Source organism: Rhipicephalus microplus, chromosome 5 (assembly GCF_043290135.1).
Source record: "Rhipicephalus microplus isolate Deutch F79 chromosome 5, USDA_Rmic, whole genome shotgun sequence".
In the NCBI taxonomy this organism is placed as follows: domain Eukaryota; kingdom Metazoa; phylum Arthropoda; class Arachnida; order Ixodida; family Ixodidae; genus Rhipicephalus; species Rhipicephalus microplus.
In genome coordinates, this window is record NC_134704.1 from 31,884,020 (window position 1) to 31,907,675 (window position 23,656).

Sequence of the window (23,656 nt, forward strand, 5' to 3'; positions counted from 1 at the left end):
TCACCTACACTCCTATACGGCACACAGGACAAAAAAGAATGGAGAAAACAGGATGATACAGTGGAATGAGCAGCGAAGGAAATTGTCTCTGCTCGGAGAGCACATGTGACTGCGGATACAGAAAAGACAAGTATCATCTATTCTTCCCTGCGAGGCTTGTGTAGTATATTTTACTGCTGTATAGGGCTGCCGAGGAAGCAGCCGAATGGCATTAGGCAGACGGGCTGATCACGATCAATACGACCTTGAAGAGCGACGTAAGAGAAAACGTCGGGTCTCGCCAGGGTTCGACGGGCTTGCAAAGAAAAGCGAAGGACGAACGGACGTAGTTGGAAACGCCCGGTTTTCCTTTGTCTGCGAAGCTTATATAGGCTCGAGGGACACGACAGCGCCAAAGTGGCTTTCTCTCGGAGCCTGTAAGAGAGAGACCAGCACCGCGTGCCGGTGGGGCGGCTGCTGCTGCTACTACTACTACTGCTACTACCTGAGAACGCCCGTCGTCGCTTTCTATCTGTATAAACGTAGACGACGCTGTCCGCCACTCGCGCGGCGATCGTGTAAGCGGCTTACGCGGAAACAAAAGGCCATCATCGCTTGCCTTGTCTGCAGTGGCGATCTTTCGATCCCCGCCGGTTCTGCGACGGCAGCCTCCTGAGGAACGCGGGTTTTGATTTTCTCTGCACCTGATAGGAGTGGCGGCGTAACTGACTTTTGTGTTGGTCGATTTGTAGTTTTCTGTTTTGCAGCGTTCGCGAATACGTAAGGGAGTGCAAGGCATTTTTTTTATCTCCATGGTCGTGGCCCGACCCGCAACGTATGTGTTGTATATGCGTGCGTGCGTGTGTGTGTTGTGTGTGCGTGCGTGTGTGGTGTGTGTGTATATATATGATCGTATAACGTTCTGTTCTCTCAACTTTCAATCCGCTCTTTGCGCACAGCACTTTCGATTTTCGTGCGACAGCAGTTTTGCTTGCAGGCTAGAAGAACACGGAGCTAAACAAACAAGCAAGTGAACTCGTATAGAAAAAATAATAATAAAAGAAGACAATGCGCTATGCGCGCATCTTCGGCATTTTTTCGGGTTTTCCCACGAGCCTGGAAGCGGTTCCGTTTCACCGAGCTTAGTCGGGCTCTTCGGATAACTTTACGGCGTTGTTTGTGGTCAACGACCCTGCATTTTTTGTTGGTCACTTACCGACTAGTGCGTCCCGCCGCAACAATAAAAGTGTAGAATCTAAGAGGAGCCAGGTATATCTACACGGGAACATTGATACGTCACTCCTGTCAGATACGGCTATATATATATATATATATATATATATATATATATATATATATATATATATATATATATATATATATATATATATATAACGCAAAGAAGTGCATACCTAAACCCTCATTTTTCCGTGCTTTGACACAGTATTAATGAGATCTAACAGACAAAGAGAGAGAGTGAACACAAGGAGAAAGGCAGGGAGGTTAACCAGGGCTGAGTGCCGGTAGGCTACCCTGCACTGGGTAAGGGGAAAGGGGGAAGTAAAGTTATAGAGGGGGAGAGAAAGGAGAGAAATGGTCACTGACTGGGCCGACGCGTAACAGTTTCACCATCACAAACGATGAAACAGGCCGGTGTGTTTCAGAAATAGCAACAGTGGTTTCGTTTTCCTTTCGGAAATTGGATGGGCAGTGCCATGGTCCCAATACTTTCTCGACAGTGAAATCACTTCTGTCCAGCTTTGCGCAGGGGCGTTGTCGTACCCAATGAAGTGATAACAGGCAAAGATGCCAAGGAAAGTATAGGGGAAGTTATTAGGCGGAATTTTAATGTAAATATGAAGACAGAAAAGTGGGTGAAAAGATAACTTGCAGTGGGCAGGAACCGCACCTACGAACTTACGACCTTCGACTAACGCGTTCGATGCTCTACCACTGAGCTACCGCGGCAGCTATTCCTCTAGCCAATTTATTGGGTATATATGTGAATTTAAACGTGGGAGTGTCAGTCAGCGCTGACTAGTAATATTTTATTATTGCTGTACGGGTTACATCATACATTATTTTACACATGTACTTTTGTTATTTTCTTTCTCATTCCTATTATTCGCATCCTGATAGTCTGCTCGCCTCACTGCCGATGATTTGGAGCAAAGGCTCTTTTCTAGGCATTTAAACCTTTTGCCTTCGTTACATTTACTGTTCTTGTACAGAAAGAAACAAATAAACAAATAAAGGAAAAAAACAAAAAACAACTTCATCATTTATAAAGGCATGGCGCACTACGACAACGTGTCTTAGAAAAGATCTTGTCATCTCATGGTTTTCTGCACAGATCCCTTCTAGTTATATCAGCTGTGCTGCCAGAAGCAGTTGAGTAACCGGCGGACGAGATAACGCTTGCTCCTATAATGTGTATGTATTCAAAAAGGGTTGTCCCCCCCCCCCCCCCCCCGATAGCCAGTGATCCCCGGATCAGCCTCCTGGCCAGAATTCACCATAACTTTATAAAAATACGCCTCCGAGAAACCTGGTCCGGCCTGTTTGCCTCACAGTTCACGCATTTCTTCTTTGCTGAATTTGATTTTTCGGAGAAACGGCCGGCGAGTTTCATCTCCACTCGAGCAGCAACCGTCAGTAGCCCTTGCGCGCTTTCGCTCGCTCATAAAGCATACGGCGTGCTGGGCACTGTTATCAGTCTACTTAATACGGTACATGACGGCGACGGATACGACAAAGGCGCACCCGGAGTGCTCATATAACTGCTATCCCAATAATAATAATAATAATAATAATAATAATAATAATAATAATAATAATAATAATAATAATAATAATAATAATAATAATAATAATATTAATAATAATAATAATAATAATAATAATAATAATAATAATAATAATAATAGTAATAATAATAATAATAATAATAATAGTAATAATAATAATAATAATAATAATAATAATAATAATAATAATAATAATGATAATAATAATAATAATAATAATAATAATAATGATAATAATGATAATAATAATAATAATAATAATAATAATAATAATAATAATAATAATAATAAAGCTAGAGAGATGGACACAACAAAGACTTGGAATAGTAACATGTAAAAAGAAAAAAAAAGTCACCGAATTAACTTAACGGGTCACAAAATGAGGCTCGCACCCGCGCCAGAAATGTCAGCGCAAGAGCACTTCGCAGTGGCCGAGCAGGAAGTGGAGAATGAGGGAAAAGATTGCAGGGGACGATATGGGGACACGGCTGCGGAGGCGCGCTCCCCAGCGGGAGATAAATTCGGGGTCCCCTAACGAGCTCCGGGTCTGCCGCAGTATAAGGGCTAGCCGGACCGGACGCCGCGGTTTAGGGACTCACGGAGGGAGAAAATGAGGGAACGGCGCCGGAAGACGGGCATCCGCGAGGTGGGGAAAAGGTGGGAGAATTTATGATAGCCTCGGGATGAGGAGTGTGATGGCGCCTCGGAGCTGCTGCTTCGAGGAACGGTCGTCAAGGGCACCGTATCGGTATAGCATGTGTGTCGCCGTCGATGCGAGGTGAGGTCGACTTCGTTTATGGGTTGCGGGGTTAACCAGGTGAAGACTCGTGACGGGAAGTGTTGGGAGAGGAATCAGATAAGAGCTTGTCTACTCAAGTAAGGTATACATGGCAGGTAGCGATGAGGTGAAGCAAGGCGGGGTTATGTTCAAATATTTAACTGCAAGTGATTAAGGAAATCTCTGCGGAGTGGTACTGTTGATCGTAAACTGATGAGCAGACTCCCGCCTCTGAACGCCAACTCTTTTGCTTGGCTTTAACAGGCGGGAAAGTGGGAGGGAGGGGGGGGAGTTTATGCGGGAATGTGCGGAATTTGATGTTGAGTTGTTCGTTCTGCTGCATAAGGTAGTCTTTGTGCACGCACGCACCATGGCAACAGTACTTCAACATGCACGCGCCGCGAAATGAGAATATGCGCCCGCATAGTATTGTGTCCAGTGTGCACAATGAAGATCTGCGATTGTGCTAAATCAAAGTGGAACATTTCACTACGGCGTGATTCATAGCCTATTGTCTTTAAGTCTGTACACTATCCCCTCGTAAACCGTGCAACAAATGTAACGGTGCTGTCGCGAGAGCAAGGTTTCGCGGAGAATCTTGTTCTTTAAGGCTTACAAACGGAGCAGTCGAGGTCGCCCCCGTTCGGGATTAGAAGGGGAAAGCTTACTCGGAAAAGCGTCTAGCAAGAGGCAGGTCATGGGGACGCGACCACTTAGCCTGACCGAGACATAGTGGCGGCAGGTAAACGACCATATTCTCTCGCGCTGTTGTTAGGATGTCGGGGCGCCTCGCTGTCGCATGTACACCTGGTAAGCAATGGTGTACCCATCGCTCTTAAGGACGCTTCTAGGAAGCAACAGTTAATGAAAGAACTTACGGGGCCCGAGCGTGGGAACGGCCGCCGACGGTAGTCGGCCGAAGGAGGCAGCACGGCCTGGTTTGGGAGAGAGTGTCCCGTGCGGAGAACTTATCCCTTTGCGTGTTTCATTTGGTAAGGGGATTCGCTCGCAGGATTTCAAGCTGGACGGTTGTGCCCTCGCGATCTCCGACTTCAGCGTAGCTCCCGCCGACTGGTTCGCCCTCCGCGGTCTCCTGACGCCGTGTAGCTCTCGCATTGTGGCACCCCGCCCTTGGACTGCTTCGACCGGATCCCCACTTTCCTATCTCCTTCTTTTTCCTCTCGTTGGCTGTCTTCTTCTGCTTCTACTTTCCTTCTATCCTTTTTATCCCTCCTTCACCCCACCCCTATAAGGCACTGCGCCGTGTCGCCTGAAGGCAGACAGAAATTAGGTGCCTTTTTCCTCTTCATTGTAACCACTACCACCACCCATTTGGTAAGGAGGTTTTTACAACTGTAGTGCCTTTTATGAAAGTGTTTCTGTGATTGGTTGTGATGCTGCGAGTCTCAACATGTGATTGGTTTTTGTGAAGACTCTTTGTTCGACCAAGGGTTAAAAAGAGGATGTTTGAACTTGAAAAGTGAGCAGAGTCGGGGTAAACAGCGGATCTCACCACGGGAGACCAGGCCATGCAGGCCGAGGGGTATGTCACCATTTTCTATGTTTTGTCTTTGTGACCCAGAGCATTTTGTAACTTGAAGTTGTGTTAGCTAAATAAACCCCCAATGAGTGCTCCCCGAATTCATCGTGTTGACTTCTCATCGATGGCCTCCGCGGAGTTTCACCCACACTTCTTCGTCTCCCTGGTCGTCCGATGCGCCTAACTTGAACAACCCCGACGTTTCGCTACAGTGCAATGATAAAAGAGTATTTCGCTACAACTCGAGGAAATTGTAACGGCGTTTCTTAATCCGGTGATTTCTGGTCATGGAGAACGTGCTTGTGCAAAAAAACTTTTGTTTGAGTCAAAAGGCAAGTGGTCCTTCAATTGATCGATTACTAACTGGTTTGACGTCTACTTAGGACAGGTAGTGACTGAGGGGCCGAACCAGGAGACTGAAGTTACTGCAACAAGAATGGGGTAGAGCACATCCGGCAGACACCCTCATATCGTTAATTGTAGCTTACCACTATCTCTCAGGAGTATAACAGCTGCATTTTACTAGAACATACCTACATAGCAGAAACCTGGAGGTTTACAAAGAGGGTTCCATTGAGCTGAGGACGACGCAGTCAGAAATGGGAAGGAAAATGAGAGGTCTCACCTTGAGAAGAGAGCAGAGTGTGACAGAGCAAAACGGTTGTTAGGGACATCTTCGCCGAAACCAAGACGAAAATGGTCATGGGCAGGGCACATAGTGCGTAAGCAACATAACTACTGCTCATCGATAGTAACAGACTTGATTTCAATAGAAGGCAAACGTACGAAGGGGAGACAGAAAGTTAGGTGGGCCGATGCGATTAAAAGATCTTGCAAGTATAACGTGGCAGCAGCAATCACAGGGCCAGGTTGATTGGTAGAACAAGGGGGAGTCATTCGCCCTGTTGTCGCGAGAGCAAGGTTTCGCGGAGAATCTTGTTCTTTTACGGCTTAGAAACGGAGCAGTCAAGGTCTCCCCCCCCCCCCCCCCCCTTTCGGGATTAGAAGGGGAAAGCTTACTCGGAAAAGCGTCTAGCAAGAGGCAGGTCCGGTGCCACCGTCTGAGTCTAAGCCATTGTTAACAGGCACGCGTGTCATTGAGAATGACATGGGGACGCGACCACTTAGCTTGACCGAGACATAGTGGCGGCAGGTAAACGACCATATTCTCCCGCGCTGTTGTTAGGATGTCGGGGCGCCTCGCTGTCGCATGTACACCTGGTAAGCAATGGTGTACCATCGCTCTTAAGGACGCTTCTAGGAAGCAACAGTTAATGAAAGAACTTACGGTGCCCGAGCGTGGGAACGGCCGCCGACGGTAGTCGGCTGAAGGAGGCAGCACGGCCTGGTTTGGGAGAGAGTGTCCCGTGCGGAGAACTTATCCCTTTGCGTGTTTCATTTGGTAAGGAGGTTTTTACAACTGTAGTGCCTTTTATGAAAGTGTTTCTGTGATTGGTTGTGATGCTGCGAGTCTCAACATGTGATTGGTTTTTGTGAAGACTCTTTGTTCGACCAAGGGTTAAAAAGAGGATGTTTGAACTTCAAAAGTGAGCGGAGTCGGGGTAAACAGCGGATCTCACCACGGGAGACCAGGCCATGCAGGCCGAGGGGTATGCCACCATTTTCTATGTTTTGTCTTTATGACCCAGTGCATTTTGTAAATTGAAGTTGTGTTAGCTAAATAAACCCCCAATGAGTGCTCCCCGAAATCATCGTGTTGACGTCTCATCGATTGCCTCCGCGGAGTTTCACCCACACTTATTCGTCTCCCTGGTCGTCAGATGCGCCTAACTTGAACAACCCCGACGTTTCGCTACAGTGTAGTGGCAGCGTTCTGGCTGATGATGACGATGAATTGGTTTCTTGAAAAGTTCGCGAATGACTGCCCATTATGGTGAATGCTGAGTATTCTGCAGACCATGGGTTAGGTTCCCTTGCACCAGTGAGAGTTTAGATGCATCAAACTCTGAGTCTCCAGACCATATTACCTGATACATCTAGGCGCTGCCATCTTGAGCTGTTAAGCCGACGTTTTTTTTTTTTGTTTTCATAAATTGCGATTCGTGTTGATAACGCCAAGAAACATCTTACACACCAACCGAACCACTTTCATGCGTATGCGTGTACCATACGTGACACTGTTAATTTAGTTGTTAAAAATGCAAAACGCCAAGGTTAACAACCCAATATGACGGTCCTGAAACCCATCCGTTAAATAGTGTACAGCTTGTGAGATACGCTGAGCCCGAATGAGTTTGTATTAAACGTCCAAAAAGGTACCGTGAAAATAAATCGTCTCCTTTTTAATCTGTTGGAAGTACACTAAGATATCAGAGAGAGGGAGAGTGAGAGAGGAGAACGATTACACGCAGCGCCTCTCCTTGGTGCGAGCAATTCTCTCCGTCCTGCGACAAGTACTAATCGTCGAGCGTTGACACTAGCGACCGGGTCGCTCTTTCACTGCAATAATTAAAACGTCACTACCGTCGTGCACCTCGCCAGTCGTTGATAACGCGAACAGCGCTAGTCGGCTAATCTATGCCAGCTTCCTCGCGCCTGACAGTGACAGAAAAAAAAAATGAAGAGAAGCGAGCGATAATTAATCATTATCAAGCTTCTCGAGATTACGCGCACGCTCTCGCGAGATACAGATTGCATGAGCGCCCTCTGACTTTTATAGGCGCACCCACAGGCGAGCTCAGGCGAAAGCGCATGGGCAGTGTACGAAGAAAGAAAGAAAGAAAGAAAGAAAGAAAGAAAGAAAGAAAGAAAGAAAGAAAGAAAGAAAGAAAGAAAGAAAGAAAGAAAGAAAGAAAGAAAGAAAGAAAGAAAGATGTTCCGCGATTCTGTGTATAGCATGCACGTTCGAAAATACGCGAGGGTGACAGACAGACGCCATGCACCATGGCAACGTAAAACGCTATCTTCTCAGTTTTTTTTTGTGGCTCTACGTGATATTTGGATCGGACCCTCATCAATAAGGTTAAATGAGGCCTGCTAGAAGCGGCCATTAATAAGATGTACACGCTTCGCAAGGCCGGGCCGCTTCGTTCGGAGTGTGGTGGAGGGTCTTCTTATCGTCCACGGAGCATATTGCGCAGAGCTTCCGGCGTGGTAAGCACGTATGTATGAACGGCACATCGAGTTTGCAGCAGCATCGGGGCGATTCTGATCTGCCTGACTGCTGCCGCCGGCGTTAGTAAGTTATGTATAGGCGACACTCGAGCAGTCGCACGGAGAGAGATCTGCCGTCACTAATGGGCACCGCGGCGCAGATAAGGAGAGGTGCAGGAATTGCCTAGATACAAAGGCGAATACGTATATACGTATGTAGACGCGGATGCATACATACGTACAGTGCGAGAAGAGAGTCGGAAGACTGCGAAGGTCGCGCGTTCTGTGCCGGATGGAAGTGGGAGCGTCTTCCATCAACCCTCCTTGTTGCCTGAACGAAAAAAAAAGAGACAAAATAGAGAGAGAAAAAAGTGTATGTCTTGAGCTATGAGAAAGTGAGAAGATGTTCCGTGGTTATTGTCACTTGCCTATGCCTTTCTCGAAGCATAAAGCTCCTTTTTAAAAGCCTTTTCTTTATTCCATTCGTTCTTGCTTGCTTTCTTGCAAATACGTGTGGTCCTTTTATTCATTTTGGGCTGAGGTTGGTGGTAAGGAGGGTTATTAAGTATGGGTTCCGAAGAAAGGATCTCGCTGGCGACTATCCAATACGAAAGAATCGTGCCTATATTTCATATCGGCTCGCAAAGTATGCGCTCAATGAGGAAGTGTTTATGTTTATAATAAGTTAAAGAAAAGAAAAATTATCCCCGTAACTGTCTGTATCAGGGTGTGACACCTCAACAGTAGCTCACAAGGAATGGGGGTGAGGAGGGATTAAAAGGATAGGAATAAAGGTATAGAGAGAGAGAGAGAGATGAGGTAAGCCAGAGAGTGACGACATATAGAGGGGATAGGAGAGCTGGAAAGATGGAAACACGGTCACACTGGAGTCCGAGGCACCACTTGCGAGAGCTCTTGTCGGCGTCAGGAGATGGCGTAGAGCAAGTCCAGTAGGTCAGAGCTACGCTGTCTTCGGAGATCGGCGTCAGAAGATGAGGACGCGCCATCGCGGTATAGTGCCTAGAATATACTAGGCACTATAATAGCGGTCACTTTCGGTCAACGTTCCTCTCAGCCAAGATGAGCGTGTCGATGCGGTTTGATCGAGTTGACAGCGGCGCTTTGAAAGGGTGGGCTCGTTAGTTTGTTTACCTGGCTGCCGGTTTGCGCTACTGGGATGCCCGGTGAAGTAAATATCTTTTGTAAGCTTTACCTCTTCGGTGGCTTTGGACATCTTGACGTTTTACTTGATCGGAATGAGTAAACTGATGATTACACCACGAGATAGTCTCGCAGCTTTATCTTTCGTAGAAAGTATTAATATGTTTCCCTACGCACGCAGCAGCATCACCGACAAAGGAACACGTTGGAAAATATAGTTGTGGTACATCATGGAAGTTTCGTTTTCGCTAAAACAAAATTCAGCTGATTCCACCGCGTGGCTACCATCTGATTTAGTGAAGTTATACGTGCGCGGGTGTATGCAATTCGCTAACGTGATCATGGGCATCCTAATCGCAATTTCGAGCTTTACCATAATCATAGTTTCGTTTTATGCATTCCTTAATTCACTCCCCCAGTGTAGTAGCATCACCTGCATGTCGCCTTCTGTTACTACAATCTACTACTACTACTACTACTACTACTACTACTACTACTACTACTACTACTACTACTACTGCTACTACTACTACTACTACTACTACTACTGCTACTACTACTACTACTACTACTACTACTACTACTACTACTACTACTACTACTTCTACTACTACTACTTTAGTACTATACTACTGCTACGACGGCAGCTTCGCTGTAAATTTCGTTAGTAAATAAGTGGCAACCATTCGTCCTTCCATTTATCCAGTGGCGTCGCTATTAAAAGAAGTTCACATCAACAAGAAAGCGATATTATGCGTATCTTTTCTTTGTATGTTCTCGGAGACAGCGAATCTTACGCAAAAGCCACCTCTTCATGCGATACCTCTGCCTCCCATTTCAGCACTGGCCTCAGACATCACCATCACTATTGCACCATCGATGCGCGTACACTCCGTTGAAATTGAATATAACATCAGCCTACCAGAAGTCAGCAGTTTCGGCAAAGCTCGGAAGTAATGTTTTTTTTTTTTGTAATGTGCTTGGACCGTGCTTTTGATTTGTAATGCAGTCCTGTACAGAGAGTGGACTGCCAAAGACAGCACTTTGTAAACTTTCGGGCTGAATGCCCGGATGTCTCCCACGATGTCCGGATGATCTCATCGAGCTCTCCGGATGTCTTGTTTTAAGTGTCCGGATAACAGGGCTGCTGACGTTTGGCTCGAGGCCACGTGAACGCTGCCGACAACGGGGGCTATATAAAAACATTTCATGCGTATTAACGCTCGACATTTGACCTACACTATTCCAGCAAGACGCATATACGTCCGCGATGGTGATCCCCTGTCTCATCGGGGGGAAACCAAACCACTTAAACTTCTTTTTTATTTGTTACAGCGTCGCGATGGCTCCGCAGCCGAAGGCGGACACTGTAGACGCCGACAGCGAGTCGCTGACGGACGAAAGCGAAAGGACTGCAGGAAGCAACGTCGCATCGACGACGGCGTAACAGCGACGGCTGTATACGAAAAGGTCCTCGACCTGCAACTCGAAAGTTGCCACGGCGCGAGTCGATTATCAGCGCCTGCACACCGAAACAACGTGGCCGAAGCGTCTTGCGCTAGTGTACCACCATCGGCAGCTAGGAGAGTTGCCCTTCCGTGCACACGAAGCTTCTTCTTTTCTTGCTCTTTTCCGCCCATCGTGCGCGTCCAGCGGCAGCCGACTCTTCTCCTCCCACCTTGCGTGTTCAGGGGCCGCAGCAGCCGACACGCCGGTGACTCGCCGTGAAGAACTCATTAGCGCATTTCGCACCAATGGAAGCCGCGAAACGCCGCAGCCAGGCACACTGAGAGGCCGCGGTGCTGCGGCACGTCCCGCGCACTTTTCGCACAGCTCCGTGCGCCTGCCGTCTGCCACATCCCACGGCGCATCTGTATACGTCTTCACGTCGGGCTTCTTCTTCGACGTCCGATAACCTCCGGAGAGCGTGCGGCCAGCATTGCTGCCGGCTGTCATGTTTATACGACGCCGCGAGAGAAAGAGCAGCTCCTGTTCACCGCAGCATCCGGGGCGCCGCATTCGTGGCCCGGAGGGGGTGGCGCGAGGGGTTCACGCTTGTCACGAGCCGCCGCCGAGCGTCGCAGCCGTCGTTCTCGCGCGAGATTAAAGGTCTCGTCCGCGCCTCTCGCGATTCTGCGGTCGGCCATTCTTCTCGGGCCGTTCCTCCTCCACCTCTTCTTTTTCATCGGAGAGTGGCAATTGATGAGCGCACCCCCATCACGCAGTTTTGGGCCGTTCACCTCGCCGCCACGTTAATGCGACGCGCGCCTGAGTGACGGCCCCTGTCTCGGGCAGCAGCACGTCCCCCTTCTCGACTTCGAGGACCTTATAGGGGTCGCCCTGGGGTCATGTCAATCTCGCGGGCGACGCAAAAGGTGTAAACGTTAAGGCTGCGCGTAGACGCGGAAATGCATCGATGAATTCAGCGCTGACAGATAGATTGCTCGGACCGGGGCCTTTTCTTGCCGGAGACAGCTGGGAAAGAGTTGGGGGAGGAGGCACAAAGTACACTGGGAGTGTACTGCTGTTTTGCGCTCTTACACACTAGTGCAGTTTGCCGCTGCAAATAGGTGCTAGATTGGCTCATTTGCAAAGCGGAGTCGGCGAACGGGAGGAGGAGGAGCCCTTTTTTTTTATTTAGCTGGACATCATGCAGGTCACGGACGTGACCTTGTGCAGGTTCCTGCCACTGAATTTATGTCTGCATTTCGAGACAGCTGTAAAGGCGTAATGTTCTCTGGACCAATAAACGTTAGTAGTCTTACCCAATGTCCACGAACGGAAAAGAGGCCTCTCTGATGAGCCACGTTAACATGTATTACACGCTCGCAAAAAGGAAGCAAAAAGAAAAAAAGGAAAAGAAGGAAGGCGACAAAAAATGTAATATCTTTCGATAGTGTCTGCATTAACAGAGCTAACAATGCGCCATCGTTTGCTGTTGAAATGAACAAGCGTGGTGTCATGTACTGCCGGCGTCTAATGAAACCCGAACAGTGGCAAGAATAAAAAAATTGCGGTATAGTGCGCGCCATCCGACTATTACCGTTGACAGGCCGGCAACTCGGCTGTTTACCAGCGCTGCGCATGTCTACGGCGATGACTGGACGGTAGCAATATATACCATTGCTAATGTTTATCGGTGCTCGGGTCTCATTTGATGCCGATAATACTCACAGGCTGATTACCGAGAACACAATATATCGGTTCAAGGTTCATCACCACAAACATTTTTCATTTATTTATTAATACTGTCAACCCTCGCTTGATGGCCATAACAGGGAGGGAGTGCAATAGTAAGTACAAACAAAAACCAAATACTCTGGCACTGAAATAGCAATGCACACAAGAAACCAAAACTGGCAGTAGTTCAATTCAACCATAACCAAAATAAGCATCAATTTATCTGTTAAAAGATTGCACATCGGTACTAATAACAACATGATAGGGTAAACGATTCCATTGTTCTATAGCATCCGAAAAAAAAAATGACCACCGAACGATGTTAGTGCGGACGTTGAAAGGTTTAACGGGGGCATCATGATGCAATCTGGCGCTACGTTTTCCGGGAAGGCGTATGTACTCGTCTATAGGTATTTTTAATATCCCTTGCATTATATGATATAACGTTTTAAGATTTTGTTTTTGTCGTCACAACACCGCTGTAATAAAAAGCACAAAGATAAGCAAAGTTAACGCGCTCAACACTGCGAAACGAGTGGCGGCGAGCGCACGCGTTGGAAACGCCGGAGTATATCGAGTATATCGAGATGCGAGCGGCTTTTCTGTTTCATGCTTTCGCACCCCACTTCCGATTTTCCCGAACAGGGCAACTAACCAGATGTTTTTCATGGTTATAGGGGTACTCAAGCAAAACATTGGGACCGAGATAACCAGCCGGGTCACGCAATCATAGCATCTGCAAAATATCAACAGCAAATATAGCTTGGAAGGTATATTAAATTAATTTTGAACTTTGCGTTAGCCCTCAACTCCATCGTGCCATTGACATCCTCAAAGGGGACCATTGGGAACCCGCTACTTCCCTTAAGCCTCACGCTGCAGTCAATAAAAGAAGTTATGATGACGGTATAGCCCGCTACTTTTTTTTTTTTTGCCGCGTCCGTTTTTTTTTTTGTATTTCCCGGTGGCTGATCGCGAGTGCGTGGCCGTGGCGAACGCTTTGAAAGTTTTGTGTTTGGCGACACTGCACTCTCGTTTCCCGGGAATTCGGAAGTAACTCTTGATTCGGACCATGGGGAAGTGTGTAACAGTACCATGCGCTGACGTGGTCAAGGGCTGTACACGCTAGGTGGCGATAGTTGCACGCAGCGGCTTCTCGTTTTTGGAGCTCTCTCAAACCGAAGCTTAAACGGGTCAATAATGAGGGGCCTATAATTAATTATCTGTCGCGTGCTGCCGCAAACGATGTGTCGTGTCGTGACTAACAGCTGCCCAGCAACACATTACAGCAGAAAAACGCGAGGCCCAAGTTTTTTGTGTCAGTACCCCTTTAACCTCTCTGTTCGACCTCTACCTTTATCTCCCCTCCCCTCTCTCTCACTAGTGCGGAGAGCAAGAGCAGCCTCTTAAGATGAAGTGTACTCAGCACATGGTGACTTCTCTTTTTCCCTACCGTGTATTCAGCTCACCTGCGTCACCCCTCTCCACGCCCTTGTTAGGTACACGGAAGGTGGCACTGATCAAGCCACCATCCTTATCGGAGTCACCTTCGCAGTCATTACTCCAAAAGCATACGATGTGTATGGTGCGATATAATAGACAGTTTTAATGGGGACCCCAAAAGTTCGGGGCCCCGAAGAAATAGCGTCAAGGCCACTGCACATGGGCAAAACCATAATCGCGTTTGGGTTTTGGGTTGGGGACCCTGTTTCGTAAATGTAGCCGGAGCCCCAAAGCCATCCACAAAAGTTTTGGGTCAGACACACGTGATGGCACCCACTGAAGTGACGGCTCTCGGCCAAGACTAGAGTGACATAGAATAGGGCGAGTGTGCAAAGCGCTGCAGAACCTATTCGAAAACTCATCGCTCCTGCTTGACCCAAAGCGCCCATACGCAAAGGGCTTTGGGGCCCCTATTCGAAAACTCCCTAATGTTACCACGTTTGCATTTTACACAAAACATCACGGCGACGCCGACATGAAAAATTCACCTGGTGTATCTTTGCAATTCATTTCACAATACTTTGGTAAGCGGAGTTTGTGCCGCAGATGTCCACTTTGAGGAGGGATCGCAACTTCCTTTAATCACGGGGTTGAAGATCCACTTCGAAGGTGGCTTCACAGTGCTTTTGGTTGATACGAAAATAGTGATAAATTATTGTATGTGTGAACCTCTACATTACTAAAAAAAATGAAGGCATTCGTTAAAGCTTGCTTTTCCGCAATAGCACGTTTGTTGTGGAAAATCCAACCTTTGTAAATACACTGATGGTTGGATGTTACGCAGCGCCTTGCCTGTACTTTTGTGTATCTAACCTAGAACTCTGCCGTACCACAATTGACATGCAAGTGCATTAATATTTGAAAGAATAGGTGAATAAGTGGACAGTTATAGCTAGCTATCTCTCGCTCACTCTCTCGCTCGCCCACTCACTACCACCGGACATCTTAATAAAGTTTTTAGCTCAGCCATACAGTATGTTCGTGCTAGTATTTATGTGTCCGTGTACGTATGCACATAAATAATGTACTAAACGTGAAGGGGGATGGTCGAAACGTCCCCTCCCCTGGCTATGTCGCTTAATGAAGCATAATTGTGTGTCTTGTATGTTGTAGCTGCACCAACACCACCGTTTTGTCAATCGCACTACTTCTCACAGTCGGCCGTATAGGAAGACACTCGCTGAAAACTCGAGCCATCGAACTCCTATCAACTCGATGAACACCGACAGGGCCCATAGTTACGGTTGTCACGCAGTCAAAAAGCTGCGGCCATACGCGGCAAGTTACAGCGCGCTCGATCAGTCCGCATGCTTCCGTGCGCATCCCACTTAATCAGGACGTTCAGCGAACAACAAAGAGAGAGAGAGAGCGCGCGGTTCTTTAGCGCACTCGTTCGAACATCTTTGGATGTTCTTGCATTCGAAGACATGGAGGAAAGACGTGGGCGAGAGAAAGCAACAATCCGACAGGCTCGCCGGCAACAAGCTTTCTCCCCTGACTGAGCCCTGCAGATAAGGGCCACGCGCGTTCCGCCCCGCAAATTAAGCGTACCGCATTCCACCCACTCCCAACTGTCCGCCGGGGACAAAAGAAGAAAGGAAGCCGAGAATGGCGCGCGCTTCGGAGGGAGGCAGGCGAGTACGTCAGCTGAGAAGACAGGCAACAGCAGCAGCGCTCGCTTACGTCGGAACGAACTGCCGAGCAAAGAAGAGAAGCACGGCTCGGGTGTGGCCCTTGTATTGCGAGTGGCGCTATGGACGCGTTGTTCTTAGGCTACGCGCGCACGCCATAGATGTGCACACAACATCTCTCTCTCTCTTTCCCGACTAGCGTTTCATACTCGATTCGAACGAGACAGGCCGCACGAGGGCGAGCAGCAGTCGTAGTAGGAGGAGGCGGCAGTGCGCGGAGCTGGGCAAACAACGACGGTACCACCGACGTTTTCGCCGCTGCGGCGCCGCTATCGCGCCGTCTACCAAAACGCGCGGCTTCGCCCGACCGAGACAACCGGAGGCCGTAACTCCGCCCTGGACGTCACTCACGAACCGAGCGGCGGCGGTGCGCAGGTTTCTCTGTACACACTCGCATGTCGAGGTTCCGGTGGGGAAGGCAGGTCGGACAATTATTGCGTGGCAGCGTCGTTGCTGTGGCCACGAGGCAGGCAAGCGGTGAGGCAGCCGGGCAGGCTTTCAAAGAGCCCGAGTGTGCAAAGTTGAGGCTATGACTACATCGTCGTCGAAGGCGCTTTGCGGAACTGCCTCGTACAACGCCCTCTCTATACCGCTTTAGGCGGGCTGCTTTGTGAAACAAAAGACGGATATGCGGCGTGACTGAGTCAACGGGAGAGAATTAAGTCCCGAGAGGGCTTTGCCCGCCGCCTTCCTGCTCCCTCTCTTAACTATAAATGATTGTGAAAGTGTGCGTGCTAGCGCCGCTGCTGCATTGGTGGGTTATCTTCCTCGTGAAATCTTGTTAAGATTGGTAGATAAGAGCAACGACCAAGAGGTGGAATACGAGGCGATGCACCTCATTTGAATTGCATGCCACAAAGTGTAGCTCCGAGTTAATCTCCACAGATCGGACAACAGAGCAGCGGGAGCAGCCGCGCAGACAATGCGATTCCCGGGGCGTAAACCAGATATGGAGTTTATGTTCGTTTTCTCTCAGCTTATGTTCTTATGTCAATTTATCTTCTTTATTGAAGCCCTGATGGCTTCCAGCAAAGTACTATGCGGGCTGATATAGGGACTTGCAGCGAACTGAAAGCGGCACTTCTTAACGTTACACCCGTCTTCGACATGTTCATCGATTTCGCACTCTAATAATTATAATGTAATTGGTGGGATTTTCCGTCCCAAGACCAATTGATTGATATGTGGGGTTTAACGTCCCAAAACCACCATATGATTATGAAAGACGCCGTAGTGGAGGGCTCTGGAAATTTCGAGCACCTGGGGTTCTTTAACGTACACTCAAATCTGAGCGCACAGGCCTACAACATTTCCGCCTCCATCAGAAATGCAGCCGCCGCAGCCGGGATTCGATCCCGCGACCTGCTGGTCAGCAGCCGAGTACCTTAGCCACTAGACCACCGCGGTGGGGCTGTGCCAAGACCAAGATGCGACCTGAGAGACGCCTAGTGGAGGGCTCCTATAATTTCGACTACCTGCGGTTCTTCAACGTGCGCGAAAATATGAGCACACGGGCTTCGAGCAGTGCGCCGCCATTGAAATCCAGCTGCCGTGGTCGGGATTCAGTTTCGTGACCGAGTTCACCATATAAGCCAAGAGAGAGAGAGAGAGAGAGATCAAAGGAAAAGACAGGCAGGTTAACCTGGTAGAATAACCGGTTTGCTACCCTGTACAAGGACCCTGTAACCCACTGTTTTGTGTGTCTTCGGTAGAGCACCGATTTGCTGCATCCACGGCAACAAACATCCTGTGCTTACTTTCTGCAAGCGGGAATGCAATGCACCTGGTGCTGTCGGTTACTGCATTTAACCATGATTGCAACGCTGTCAACGTACTCATTAAGTAACAATGCACAACGAGCTTAAAGGCGGAAATCGCTAATCGAATCTCCTGGTGAGATCTATAATAATAGCCTCAGGGCGGTCGCCTGAGCTTGCAGTAATCGCGCACGTACTGCAGTAGGAAGCCTGAAGGCGTTTCAGAGGCAACATCTGCGTTTTTCGTGCCGCAAACGCGCTCGGTTCTCCACCGTGTGCATGCTTTACCGACAAACTTCTGAACCGGCAAGACAGCAACAAGCGCTTGACGACCCAGCCCGCCGACCATTCGTTGAATCCCTCGTCGCGTGAACCTTGAAAGTACGGGAGAGCTTAAATTCGACGATTTCTAAGATAAGACACATCTGTCCTGTCCCTAAAAAAGGAAGCTCCCACCCACTAGGGCCGTCTTTCACCTTTCTCTTTTTTCTCTTCGAGCCGCTAAGTTATGCCTCCCACATGATTCTACCAGCGTTGTTCCGGACATGCACCGGTATTCTCGAGTCGCAGTCCCGGCATTGGTCGAATGCGACCGGCACACAAGATGGCGCCATCGTCTCGTCCATTATGCATATGAGGCGACAAGAAGTGTGTGTTTAAGGGGGAAGTGGGCGGTACTCCGAATCCCAGGTGGTCCCGGATCGTCTCCGCTCGCAAGCGGAAAAGGCGACCGTTTGGAAGCGCACTGTGTAAGCCCAAAAAACGGACGTATGGCGTAGACAAGAAACAAAACGGCGGATGGAAGAAGAAACTCGTGAAAATCGGTTCGTGAATGTCCAGACTGAGGAAATGCCGAAAGAAAATCAAGCTTGGAGTCTTGCATGCATTTGAGCCTGATGGACGTGTACGGGTATATATACACCCATAAGAAATCCGGCTCACATTCTTAAAGCTGAACCGATGACCCTTCTTAGCTTGCTATTCTACCCTTTTCTCACGTCAGCAAAGCGCCAAACACTGGTTGTGTGGCCCTTTGTTGATCCCTTTCGTACACGGCTACCATCCTCGCCAGCATGAGCGCTTCATATCAGCTCACCGCATGTGGTGTTGCTAATATTTAAGTTTCTGTTGGCATCGTTGCGCAACTCTAAACAACTGGTTATGTAAAATGTATGCGGCTGTTGGACGTACGTCTGTGCGGGCATTTGTCACGCGAGCGTCGCCCCGTACATTACACACGCCGTATTTATTCGACTGTAGCATGACCACGACTCTCACGCGAGAGGTGAGGTCGTGGTGAGGTCTTTAGCGCCACTACGTAACGTTTCGCTCAATAAAAAGCTTAGCTTACAACGCATTCACCTTCGATCCGCATGCTTCGCATAACATCGATTCCCAAGGTACGTGAGATCTACCGAGTTTTTCTTTGAATTACATGTGACTATGATGCCTAGTCATTCAAGGTGTCTTCGGAAGAGCACGCGTTTATAGATGGCGTCCCAATTATCACGTATCGGGATTATAAAAAAAAGAACAATAAGACGTGCGAAGCGCGTCTTATCAAGATCAGCTACGGGCAGTCCCCAAGGTCCACCACAAGGCTCGGCCTGATGGTACCGACGTGGACGCGGCTGCCTCGGTCCGAAAAGACCGGGCTTCGGGACGCTAATGAAGTTTTGTGAATGAATGAATGAACGGTGTTACGTGAAACAACGCTAGTGCTTTTTGTTCCTAGCGTGCTGTAGTAACCACTACGAAATGTTTCATTAATTACAATTAATTAATCATTCATAATCATATTTCTATCTCAAAAATAAAGAGAAATAAATAAAAGGAAGAGACAGGGATTTTAAACTAGAAGAACTGGTGTGCTACCCTGTACAGGGGTGGCAAAATAAAGGTCGTAAAGAGAGTAGAGATAGATATAAAATAAATTATAAAAAAATCACATGCGCACACATGCATGCAGGGCCTTCCGATCACAGTCGTTTGGACAGGACTTCGCGCTGCGTCATAATTTGGACGCTCTGTATATGTAACAGTCCGCCGGCACCTGCAGTCATAGATTACTGGACTTCGAGTAACGTTTGAGGATGCGACCCTCACGCAGACGGTTAAACAGTAAACCGATGGTTAAGTATTAGCAACATTGTCACGAAGGCATTTGGTGGGCCCCAACCTAGAGCCTTTTTTTTCTGTTTATCATCTCGATTACCAATAAACATTTCACCGTTATCGCAAGTTGCAGATAAGAAAAACCGCGTGCTCAAATATCCGCCGCTGCAGCATGCCCCACGAAAGCAACACAGCGAACGGCAGTAGCGTCAGGATTAATCAACAGAGCCTCGAGTCTGCTGCCCAATATGCAACGGAACTAATACGACGACGTCAGCGCTGATGACTCACACCAGCAAAAGTCGCTTATTCCTCCATCGCGAGAGGCGCGTCGGCAGTCCGCGCCTGCCTGGATTATACGAGCGCAACTGCAGGACGGCACATGTGCCACTGCGGGAGCCGGAATCAAATCAGCCGCCACGTTGTCGTGTGGCCGGCTAGGAAGCAAGTGACACTGAGCCGCCGCTAAGTTAATAAGGCGCGTCCCCTTGTCGCCGGCCGAGGAACACTTCGGGGGATCTCCCTCCTTTTCCTACTCTCTCGCTTCTATTCTCTCGTCACGGCGCGCTGTGGATGACGCCCCGATATGCCTTGTGAGGTCCTGACTGCGAAACGGCGAGAAAAACAAAGACGCATAAAAAACAGACAAGACCAGGCTCTCTTCCTTCGTTTTTCGCGCTGTTTTGCACTAGGGAAACCGTCCATATACCAGCAGGCTCATACCCAGGCCCTTGCGATCTCTGTGGGAGTGACTTGGCAAGTTCCTCGCGGAACGCACGAACTGTACTTGCCCATTGCAGTGCCGGGTCGAGAGGAACACGAGTCGTGCCCCGATGAGAGCCGACGAATTGTTATTCCCGGAAAGAGTTCATCGGCATCTCTGAAAGCTACGAGGAAGACTACTGCGTTCTTTCGATGTACCAAGCTCACGCGATGGTCGATGTCGTCTATAGCCAGGAGAAATGTAATTTCCTGGCACTGCAGTGCACGCTGGCGCCTGGGATATGGCCGACAAGTCCTTAAATGCCCTGCAAGTAATGCCGGAATGGTTGTTGTTGTTGTTGTCTTTATTTCAGATAAATGTATGTCTGAAAGTCGTCAAATGTATATTGCAAATCGTCCACCACTGTAAAACAATGGTTGGCTCGGCTTCCGATCAGAAAGTTGCGCGTTCAATCCCTGTCGCATTTGGATGGAGGTGCAATGTTAGACGGGCTGCATACTTTGCGATGTGAATGCACGTTAAGAAACACCAGGTGGTCTCGATTCCCGGCGCCCTTCATGGTGGGATCCCTCATAATCATGTTGCTGTTTTAGCACGTAAAACCCACATAATAATAATAATAATAATAATAATAATAATAATAATAATAATAATAATAATAATAATAATAATAATAATATTGGTCTAGTGGCTAAGGTACTCGGCTGCTGACCCACAGGTCGCGGGTTCGATTCCCGGCTGTGGCGGCTGCATTTCTGATGGAGGCGGAAATGTTGTAGGCCCGTGTGCTCAGATTTGGGCGCACGTTAAAGAACCCCAGGTGGTCAAAATTTCCGGAGCCCTCCACTACGGCGTCTCTCATAATCATATGGTGGTTTTGGGACGTTAAACCCCACAAATCAATAATAATAATAATAATAATAATAATAATAATAATAATAATAATAATAATAATAATAATAATAATAATAATAATAATAATAATAATAATTAGAAGTCACCTTCGCGATGATGAAGTCAGTCGTGTTCCTTGTCATAATATAGAGTATATTGCCATAATACAAGGTCTATTCTGGATGTATCGTGATATGTTGGGTAGACAGAACTTGGTGACTTCTTGTTCCTGCAGGTGCCGAGGAAGCACTGCTGTGGGGGTTGCAAACACCGGTAACAGCCCAGTTTGACGAAAAGTATTTCGCGGTGGCATACAGGTGCGCACGACTTCACACTTCGTATAGAGGTCATTCTTATAGTGACGTTGAGGAGCATGTCACTAACCAAGCAAATAAAAAAGGAATTGCTGCCTCTTATGCATCAACCACACCTCTTTTCTGTCTTTTTCTTCTCTCCACTGTAGGCATATTCAGGTGTAATGATGTCATCGCCCAAAGAATTGCGTTCGCTATTCACGTGGGTGGGATATATTGACGTACATGGTATATCGGAATATGTTTAGCTCACAGATGCATTTTTTATAACCTAATTTGACAATGTGCCTCATGAACGTTTGAATCAGCGAAATTTATGAAGTACTTGGTCATTCGATATAATCGGCGAAGAGACAACGACGGAAGAAAAGGGACACACACACACACACACACACACACGCACACGCACACGCACACACACACGCACACGCACGCACACACACACACACGCACACGCACACGCACACGCACACACGCACACACACACACACACACACACACATACACACACACACACACACACGCACACACACACACACACACACACATACACACACACACACACACACACACACACACACACACACACACACACACAAGCACGCAGTCTAGTGCAGCAGCCATTGTCCTTTGCCAAAAGTTCTGCCATTGCATTCCCCATTGCTTTGTATACATTGCTTGCAACCTCTCATTCCTTCCGACCATGCAAACATCAAATTAGTTTAGTTCACAGTGAAAGATAATGAAGTATACAGTCAAGTATAATCATGCAGTCTAATATATCGGCCATTGCACCTTGTCAAATCTTTCTATCAATCCCACATTTCTTTGTTTATATTGCATGCGATTTCTGTTTCATTCACACTACACACCGACTACTACGTTAGTTTAGATTGGATTGGGTATTTGACTACACATCGATAGTTCGGTCAGATTTCTTTACACTGGATTGGGATAGCTGTGTTAGGACTTTTCAGCCAATGAGAAACTCGCCCTTTCGATCAAACCCCCCCAACGCCCTGTCGTTCCGTGAAGGTCCAGCGCTGCTGAAACTCGGCGATCACCGGCTTGCACCGCTAGTTCTCCCCCCCAGTCTACTCGACTCGGGTCCAGAGCCGGCCACGCGTGCTAGCCCGTGGTCGCGACACCGTTCCGATCATTCACGCTCCGTTCGTCACCGAGTCGGACGCGTAGAAGTAGGCCTCGCGAACTGCGCCACCACCGGACTATCGGTGTGCCGGCGGCGCGAGTCAGGAGGTAGAGCTGTCGCCAGCACTTCGGCGCCTCTCCCTCAGTGCGCCAACTCGGATCCCCGTGGATCCGTGTCTTCTTCCTCCCTCTTCTCGCCACGCGACAGCTGTAATTAGCCGAGTGGCAGCGAGTGCGGCGCGTTGCGGTGTTCTCCTCTGGGAAGGTGATCGCGACGCGTTGTCGCTCGTCGGCCCGCCGACCTTAATTAGCGCCGGCCCACAATTTACGAGCTCTTCATCGATTGTGTCCGCAGGAGGCTAGATCCCCTCCTCTTCTTGACTAGATCATCCTCCATCGGGACTGGATTCGCCGACCCCGTGCTCACTGATAGCTGGTACGACATACGACAGTGCTTTGTCCTCGCGTGCAGCGTTGGGCAGAATGAATTAGTTGGAACGGTGTGCAATACGGTGCGCCTGTACGCCAGACGTCGTGTATACCATGTGGGGTTTGTCTCTACTTCCACGGCATCGATCATGTTAATGAAGGTGAATTGATCTAACGCCCTTGTTCGGTTGGTCCTCAGTGCTCTTATTGCGTCTAAAAGTGGTGAATTGCACAGGTTTTTAAAGATCTACATCAAGAACGAGCAGGTAGGTATATGCAAGTCATTTTACTCCTGCTTCGTCAGGCGTTGGACCGTTTATATCAGTAGCAATGCTTAGCTTCTCTTTTCATAGATTTTTCAAAGCCTCCAGATTTCTCTGGAACGACCACCCGAATGTACCATAACGTAGTCACAGTCGAACCGTTCTCTATATATAACAGTGTGCAAGTTTGTGAGCAACGGTGTGCACGTAGGGAACTCTGCCGTGGTGGTGGGTGGTAGTAGTTGGAAGAGGAGAAAT